General features: G+C 43.5%; 1 long non-coding RNA gene across 1 annotated transcript; it reads left to right on the top strand.

The window, feature by feature from the left end:
- Positions 1-942: 942 nt before the first annotated feature.
- On the top strand, positions 943-7745 carry LOC147116995 (uncharacterized). The gene is made up of 3 exons (XR_015078342.1): positions 943-1085; positions 1289-1363; positions 5333-7745. It is a non-coding gene; the product is annotated as an uncharacterized LOC147116995 (long non-coding RNA).
- Positions 7746-8133: the final 388 nt, after the last annotated feature.

Raw genomic sequence — 8133 nt, forward strand, 5'->3', positions numbered from 1 at the left:
CATCTCTTTCCCCATGACCCCGGACAAGCAGCAAGAACGCGCAACGGGCTTTGCGATGATAGTGGGCTTCCCCAATGTGCAGGACGCCATTGACTGCATGCATGTGGCATTGCGGGCGCCGCAAGAGAATGCCGAGGATTTCCGCAACCGAAAGGGCTTCCATTCCTTAAACGTCCAGTTGGTCTGTGACCACAGACAGCTGATACTCACTGTTAATGCCCACTTTCCTGGCAGCAGCCACGATGCCTTCATCCTGCACCAGACTTCTGTGGCAGACCTTTTCCAGGCACCGCATCACCCAGGAGGTTGGCTTCTCGGGGACAAGGGATATCCTCTGTGCACCTGGCTGATGACACCGCTCCATTCGCCCAGCACCCCTGCTGAGCTATGATACAATGAGAGCCATCAAGCTACCAGGAACATCGTTGAGCACACAATCGGCGTGCTCAAGCATCGGTTCCGCTGTCTGGACCATTCTGGAGGAGCCCTGCAGTACTCGCCTGAGCGAGTCTCCCACTTCGTTGTTGTGTGCTGCATGCTGTGGAAATATAGAATATCATACATATAGTTTTGTGTCAGTCTTGCAAAGTATGATGGGATAGTTGACATGGGTTAAAAGTTTTAGTATTGGTTTAGTTGATGCATGACTGTTGGAACACGGCCAGAACAGAATGTGCTAGGTACCAAAACCGCTCCCAAGGTGCAGCCTGTAATTGAACAATGTAAGAGGAATAGGAGTAAATCTGTGGTGACAGATGTCTTTGTGTATGTAGCAATGATTAACTATGTGAACGTACAGGAATGTGACAAGATGTTGTATTCATTGTTCTTGTGCATGAAATGGTTTGATGTATGATAATGATGTGTCAATCAGGAGTTGTTTACTTCACTGTATAAATATAGAGTCCGAATGAGTGTTATTTGGAGAAGTATCCCCAGCCCTTGACTGAGGTGCTCTCCCCTTGTGCAAGTAAATAAAATACTATGTTATCCTGAACGATAGAAGTGGTGTCTAGAGTCTTACTCGGAGTCGAGACTTCGACAGTAAATTTGGAGGTTCCACCGAGATTGCCTGCTGCCGACTGGTGATTAAACGGACAGGAACGTGTGACTTTCTTTTGCAAGGACGAACTCTATGGCCATAAATTAGTGACGATTTGTCACCAAGAGGAGTCCCTCCTTGCATAAAGTTTGGTCTCATAGTCTATTTGCCTCAGTGGCAGTACTGCAATCAGTTAAGACTCATGTTTCAGGGTTGAGTTGTCTTTGTTGTTGTTTCCCCTTTTAGAATCAGAATAGAGGAACTGAATACCGAAGAGCTAAAGCCCTGAACGGACCGTTTAGAATAACGAGAAAAGTAAAGGTACCTAGATAAGGATAAGAAAGCGCTATAGAAGTAAGACTGCAGCAGGTAAAGAGGGGAGAAAGAGAGAGAGTCCCTCAGCAGGGTTAAAATCCCTGAAAAGCCGGGGATAGGAAGTCCCGCGGCGGAACGTATCGTTTAGGAATTGATTGTTGTATTTTTACAAGGACTTGCATTAGCCCTGCATCTTTTTCCTCCAGTGAGATACCTTCCACGAGGGTTCGTGTCCCTCGCATTAAAGCATAAGGATTTGATTAATAAGACTAATAAGGACTTGATCTGTAGGGGCGTACAACGCAGATCAAGAAGTGTCACGGTTAATACTGCGGTTGTTTAATCTGTAATTGTTTGTTAGATTGTTAAGAATGGGCGCCCGTACAAGCAAACCACCCAAGAAAGGCACGCCGGCAGCCTTTATGCTTAAAAATTGTGGTCAGTCATCTATCGATCATCTACCAAATTGGTCCAAATGGATGATAAGTAAAGCTAGACCCTTTCCCCCAGATGGTTCATTTAACATAGAAAGAATTACTTGCCTCGAGGAATGTTTAACGGACAAGAAAGAAATAGAGAACAGCCAGATAAAAAGACTGCCTCAATGTTTGTTGAGTCAAAAAAAAAATTACCCCGAAGAAACACCCTTCTCCTCCATTATGGTAGTACAACAGGGTAACTATAGAGGGATGAATAGAGGGAGATATAGAAGAAGACGTGGTAGAGGAAGAGGGTATGGATGATCTAATAATTGTTACAATTGCAGACAACCCGGACATTGGGCAAACCAATGCCCTGCGAAAAATCATCAGAGCCAAACTTCAAATAATGGACCTTCATTAGAGAATAAAGGTCCTAATTTCACCATCCATAACCCTTTTTCGGACCAGTCAGGAGGTTACCCTACAAACGGACAGGGATTTAGGAGAAATAGAGATCAGAATTACTGACTGACACCAGCAGCCCCAGGCGCCACAGACCACCAAATGCCCGTTGTTTCTTTAAATTCATGCAGCGAACCTGAAATTAAAATGCAAATAGCTGGGAGACCTATGTCATTTTTAGCAGATATAGGAGCAACCTTTTCGGTGTTAGGGAAAGGATATTCTGATGGAATGCCTATTAATGGGAAAAAGACCCCGATAGCTGGATTGGCTGGAATACTACAATGCTTGAATCAATCGACTCCCCTCACAGTAAAAGTAGAAGAATTTGAGGAAGAACACTCCTTTCTGTTATCAGGAGATGCCTCTATGAATTTATGTGGAAGAGACTTGCTGTGCAAAATGAATGCTATAATCATTTGCTCCCCATCAGGAGTAACGGTAGAAATCCCAGTAGATAAGGCATATGCGTACCCAGTAACAGAAATAAAACACCCTGTTCTTTACGCATGGGAAATTGCCGACCCAAGTTTGAATCCCAAACTTGTCAGTCTGTTAGGAGCGTGGGGATTCGTTACAAGCTCCATAAAACAATACCAGGAATCCCTGAAACTAGGAAAATGGCATTTAAAATTGCACTGCACGGCCTGCTATGACAAAACAGGACAAGATTTCATGATTCAAAACTTTTATCAGCCGTTTTTAAATTTAAAATACCTCCTAACTATTAGACAAATTTTCGTCAGCCCAGAAGGCGTTACAGCCTTAATTAACCTCTCACAAGCTACGGAGGCACTCTACAAGGTCAATGATGCCGATCCTCACTGCACTCTTGCAGTAGCCAAATTTCACCATTTAAAAAATTTAGGACCTATGGTGAAGCGTATGGGCTCTCTACCCACCTCGAAAACTTGGTGTAGGGGTGGCGCCACACTTACAGAATACGGAGATAAGGGATTTTCCGTTAGATTAAATCAGAAAATAACTTTCAACGGACTCCTGACAAGAGAAGAAAAATTGGAAGCAAGAACGTGGCTATGCCAAGAGGCTGAAACGCTTTTGAAACAAGTACCCGATATTTTGTGGGCAAAACACCCAAATGAGGTAGGAGAGATGTATACTGCGCAGCCCTATAAAGTTACAATTAATGCAGCTGCACCATTACCCAAAAGGTCACAGTATCCATTGTCAGAGAAAGCAGAAAAAGGAATTGAGCCAGTGATGGAATCATTGTTAAAACAGGGAATTAACGCCGGATAGAATAAAAGCCATTTGTAACATGCCGTTGCCCCAGACTAAGAGAGAAATGAAGCACTTTCTAGGAATGTCCAGCTATTGTAGACAATGGATATTGAATTATTCAGAAATGACCAGACCATTATTGGACATGAGTATGCCATCACTCCCTGAAAAATTAAACTGGACACCTAAGTTAACGGACGCCTTTGGCAAATTAAAACAAGCCATGATTTTGACACCAGCATTGGGACTGCCAGATTATGCTAAGCCCTTCAATCTATTTGTGCATCACAAATCTGGTTTTGCTCAATCAGTCCTGACACAGTTGCATGGGGACAGGCAACGTCCGGTAGCCTTTTTTAGTACTCAGCTGGACCCGGTGGCAAGAGGATTACCTGGGTGCCTCCCAGCCTTGGCTGCGGCATATTATGCTGTCCAACAGGCACAAACTATCACCTTAGGACATCAAACCACCCTAATTGTCCCGCATTCTGTAGAGATCCTCCTTACTAAATGTGCAACGCAGCATCTTACATCAGCCAGGACCACGAAATATGAAGTCCAGTTATTATCAAATCCAAGATTAATAATCAAAAGATGCACCACTCTAAACCCAGCTACATTATTGGCGACAGAGGAAGAAGGAGACCCATGTTCATGTGAAGAAGTTACGCAATTAGTTTCGAAACCTCGCATCGATCTGACCGATGTTCCCCTATCTAACCCAGATTTGATTTTCTATGTTGACGGTTCAGCCCTCAGGGATTCTGAGGGACGCCCAAAATCAGCATATGCAGTAGTTACCCAGCATGAGACGATAGAAGCTTTTCAGCTCCCTAATTCTTTTTCTGCTCAACAGGCAGAATTGTTCACTTTAACCAGAGCATGTATATTGGCCACAGACCAGTCTGTTAACATCTATACCGACTCCAGGTATGCCTTTGGAGTGGCTCATGATTACGGACAAATTTGGAAGATCCGCGGTTACCTGACTTCCTCGGGAACCCAGATCAAAAATGCACAAGAGGTGCAAAATCTTTTACTAGCTATTCAGAGACCTAAACAGATTGCAATTATTAAGTGCCAAGCACACACGGGGCATTTGGACGAGGTTGCGCTTGGAAACGCTGCTGCAGATAGCGCTGCTAAGTCAGTAGCTATATCAAGCGCTGAACAACAAGTTCCAGCCTTCCCTGTTAGGGAAAAGCCAGAGATACCTGTAATGTCCGTGTGTAATTGAGACACGGACTGCAGAAGTTGGTTATAACAGGTGTTTACTGAATGGAGACAAAACTGGAACTACTATACAAAGTTACTACACAGGCTTATATACAGGGGTGGTCACTACTGGTACTGCAGTATACAGGGGCTGCAGAATATAGTTCCTTCTTCAAGGTACATACACTACAATACCGCAGCCCCCGTCCTTAGATGATGTGCTGACCCATCAAGATAGGGCCAGCTCTGATGAAGTAAAGGAATGGGTTGTTAATCATTGCTTTAAAAACACTGACGGCTTATGGGTCCATCATGACGGCCGCATGGTGACACCCAAATCATTACTATCACCAATTGCCCGATGTGTTCATAAATTCCCCCATGCGGGCAAAGGGGGGATGGCAGAGTATATCCTCAAGACCTGGTATGCACCAGGAATCTCAAAATTGGCAAAACAAATTTGTGAAAATTGTATTATCTGCCAGACCATGAATGCGGGAAAAATAAAGAAGGTACAGCCCGCATCCCATCCAAACCCCATGGGTCCTTTTGTACACTTGCAAATGGATTTTATTGAACTACCTGTGTGTATGAGCTTTAAATATGTATCAGTTATTGTTGATATGTTTTCAAGGTGGATTGAAGCCTTTCCTTGTAGAAAGAATGACGCCACCACTGTTGCTAAATGTTTATTGAAGGACATTGTACCTCGCTTTGGGATACCAGCAAAACTGTCAAGCGACAATGGGTCCCATTTTACGGGGACAGTGATTAAGGAACTATGCAAAGCCTTACAGATTAACCAGCACCTTCATTGCAGTTATCATCCACAGTCGGCTGGACTAGTGGAAAGATACAACGGGATGCTGAAAAATAAACTTGCAAAGCTATGTAAAGAAACTGGACTTAAATGGGTTGATTTGTTGCCCATAGCTTTAATGACAATGCGGTCTGCTACCAACAGAACTACAGGATTGTTGCCTTACGAGATCGTCATGGGAAGACCACAGAGATTGCCCTTTTCGGCACCTTTAACAGCTAAACAAATGAAAGGAAGCCCAGGTCGACCCCGCTGAAGGAAAGTGCCATACTTTTGAGCCAGGAGATAACGTCTACACAAAAATCTTTAAGCGAAAGAATGGCCTTCAACCCAGATTTGAGGGACCCTTCCAAGTACTCCTGACTACGAACACCGCTGTAAAAATAAAGGAGCGACCAACATGGATACACACGTCCCATTGTAAGAAGGCATCAGTTGGAGACGATACACTGCCAAGATGAACTGGATTTAGACTCTAATAAGACTGTTCCCTTTGTTAATGATAATTGAAACTGCCATATGGATTTACCCAGATCCCCTGAAGGGCAAACCATGCACAGAAGAATCTGTACTTTTAAACAGTAATCTCTTTTATATTATATGCTATAATGAGACTATGAAGGTTCAGCTTCAGGATCACACTATGCAGGTACCCCCATATCAACCCCTGAGTCTTAGGATTAGGCAGGATAAGATAATAGAAGAAGATAGTGGACAGAAGCTTGATAAGCTATGGGTTACATGCCCTGATACTGTGTCACCAAGTGAAAGAATTACGAACGAAGGAGTTATCTGCAGGGGCAATTCAAGAGGAGGATTGGCCTTAACGGCCAGATCAATGTTTTGCGATAACCCAGTTGCGCAACCCTTTGTCTCAACCCAGGAAAGAAAACCTAAACCTAATAGGACAGGTAAGAAACAGAGAAGACGAGGTAGAAGGCTGTTGGACAAGCATGGTTACCATCTTGTTAATACTTTTGTATACATGAGTTATTTGTATGCCAAAAGACAGAACCTTACTAAATGCTGGATATGCAGTCACATCCCTATACATGCAGAGGGTGGAATACCCCTACGGCCCATTCCCTTTGGAATGGAGGAGATGGTAGGGTGGTTATTACAATCTAATACTACCTGGAACAATGAGGATGCCCCTGGTACAGTGTCCCAAAATATTTTGAATCCGGAACAACTGGAAGATGAGTGGAAGGGAGCAGGATATAACCTAATGAAATTCGAAGGATGGTTTCATCCCCAATATGATAATCAAAGGAATCCAGAAAGTTTATTAGTCACCTCAATGGGGGCGTTAAACAATACAAAAGGAGAGGTCTGCCTGGTCAAGGGAAGGAGGCACATGTGCAATCATAGGAACTGAATGTTGCACCTATATTCCAGATAGCTCAGAAAATATCACCAATTTGGTAAACCACATAAAGGAGGCCGTAAAGAAACTACACCAACCTGAACAATGGTCCATTTGGGATTGGATTTCAGGATGGGGAGGAGCACTAGGAAAACAAATACTGGAAGTCCTGATTGCAATAGTTATAATAATCATTTTGATTAGTCTACTAATTGGATGTTTAAAATTGTTGTGTACTAAGGCCCTCACAGTGATGACCTCAACTACCCCAGCCCCCATGATGACAGTTCACGAATATGTGAATATTGATGGAGACACTTTTGAAACAGAATTTGCTAAGTTAGGACAGATAGAAATTCCGTAAGATTGTCCTTGGTAAGGACAAAAGGGGGGAATGTGGAAATATAGAATATCATACATATAGTTTTGTGTCAGTCTTGCAAAGTATGATGGGATAGTTGACATGGGTTAAAAGTTTAAGTATTGGTTTAGTTGATGCAAGACTGTTGAAACACGGCCAGAACAGAATGTGCTAGGTACCAAAACCACTCCCAAGGTGCAGCCTATAACTGAACAATGTAAGAGGAATAGGAGTAAGTCTGTGGTGACAGATGTCTTTGTGTATGTAGCAATGATTAACTATGTGAATGTTCAGGAATGTGACAAGATGCTCTATTCATTGTTCTTGTGCATGAAACGGTTTGATGTATGATAATGATGTGTCAATCAGGAGTTGCTTACTTCACTGTATAAATATAGAGTCTGAACGAGTGTTATTTGGAGAAGTATCCCCAGCCCTTGACTGAGGTGCTCTCCCCTTGTACAAGTAAATAAAATACGATGTTATTCTGAACGATAGAAGTGGTGTCTAGAGTCTTACTCGGAGTCGAGATTTCGACAATCCTGCATAACCTTGCAATCCTCAGGACCCAGCCAATGCCACCAGGCATTGGAGCACCAGCAGAGGAGGAGGAGGAAGAGGAGGAGGAAGATGAGGAGGATGATCATCAGCAGCACCAAGGCGGGAGGGAGGCACAAAGTGGAAGGGCCGTCCATCAAAGGCTCATAGCAAGTTGCTTCTAGGCCCCCTCTGAGGAAATGGCTTCTGCTATTCAAACAACCTGAAAGAAACCATCCCGCAACCCCTAAGCCGGTCAAGACAACAATGAGTGCAAAGACCAAACATGTACATTTTGAATACAGACACTTCTTTATTTCACAAACTCTGTGTGTCTCATTTCCGCATGAC

Source organism: Somniosus microcephalus, chromosome 5 (assembly GCF_052327205.1).
Source record: "Somniosus microcephalus isolate GS21.2 chromosome 5, FLI_Smic_1.0, whole genome shotgun sequence".
Lineage (NCBI taxonomy): Eukaryota > Metazoa > Chordata > Chondrichthyes > Squaliformes > Somniosidae > Somniosus > Somniosus microcephalus.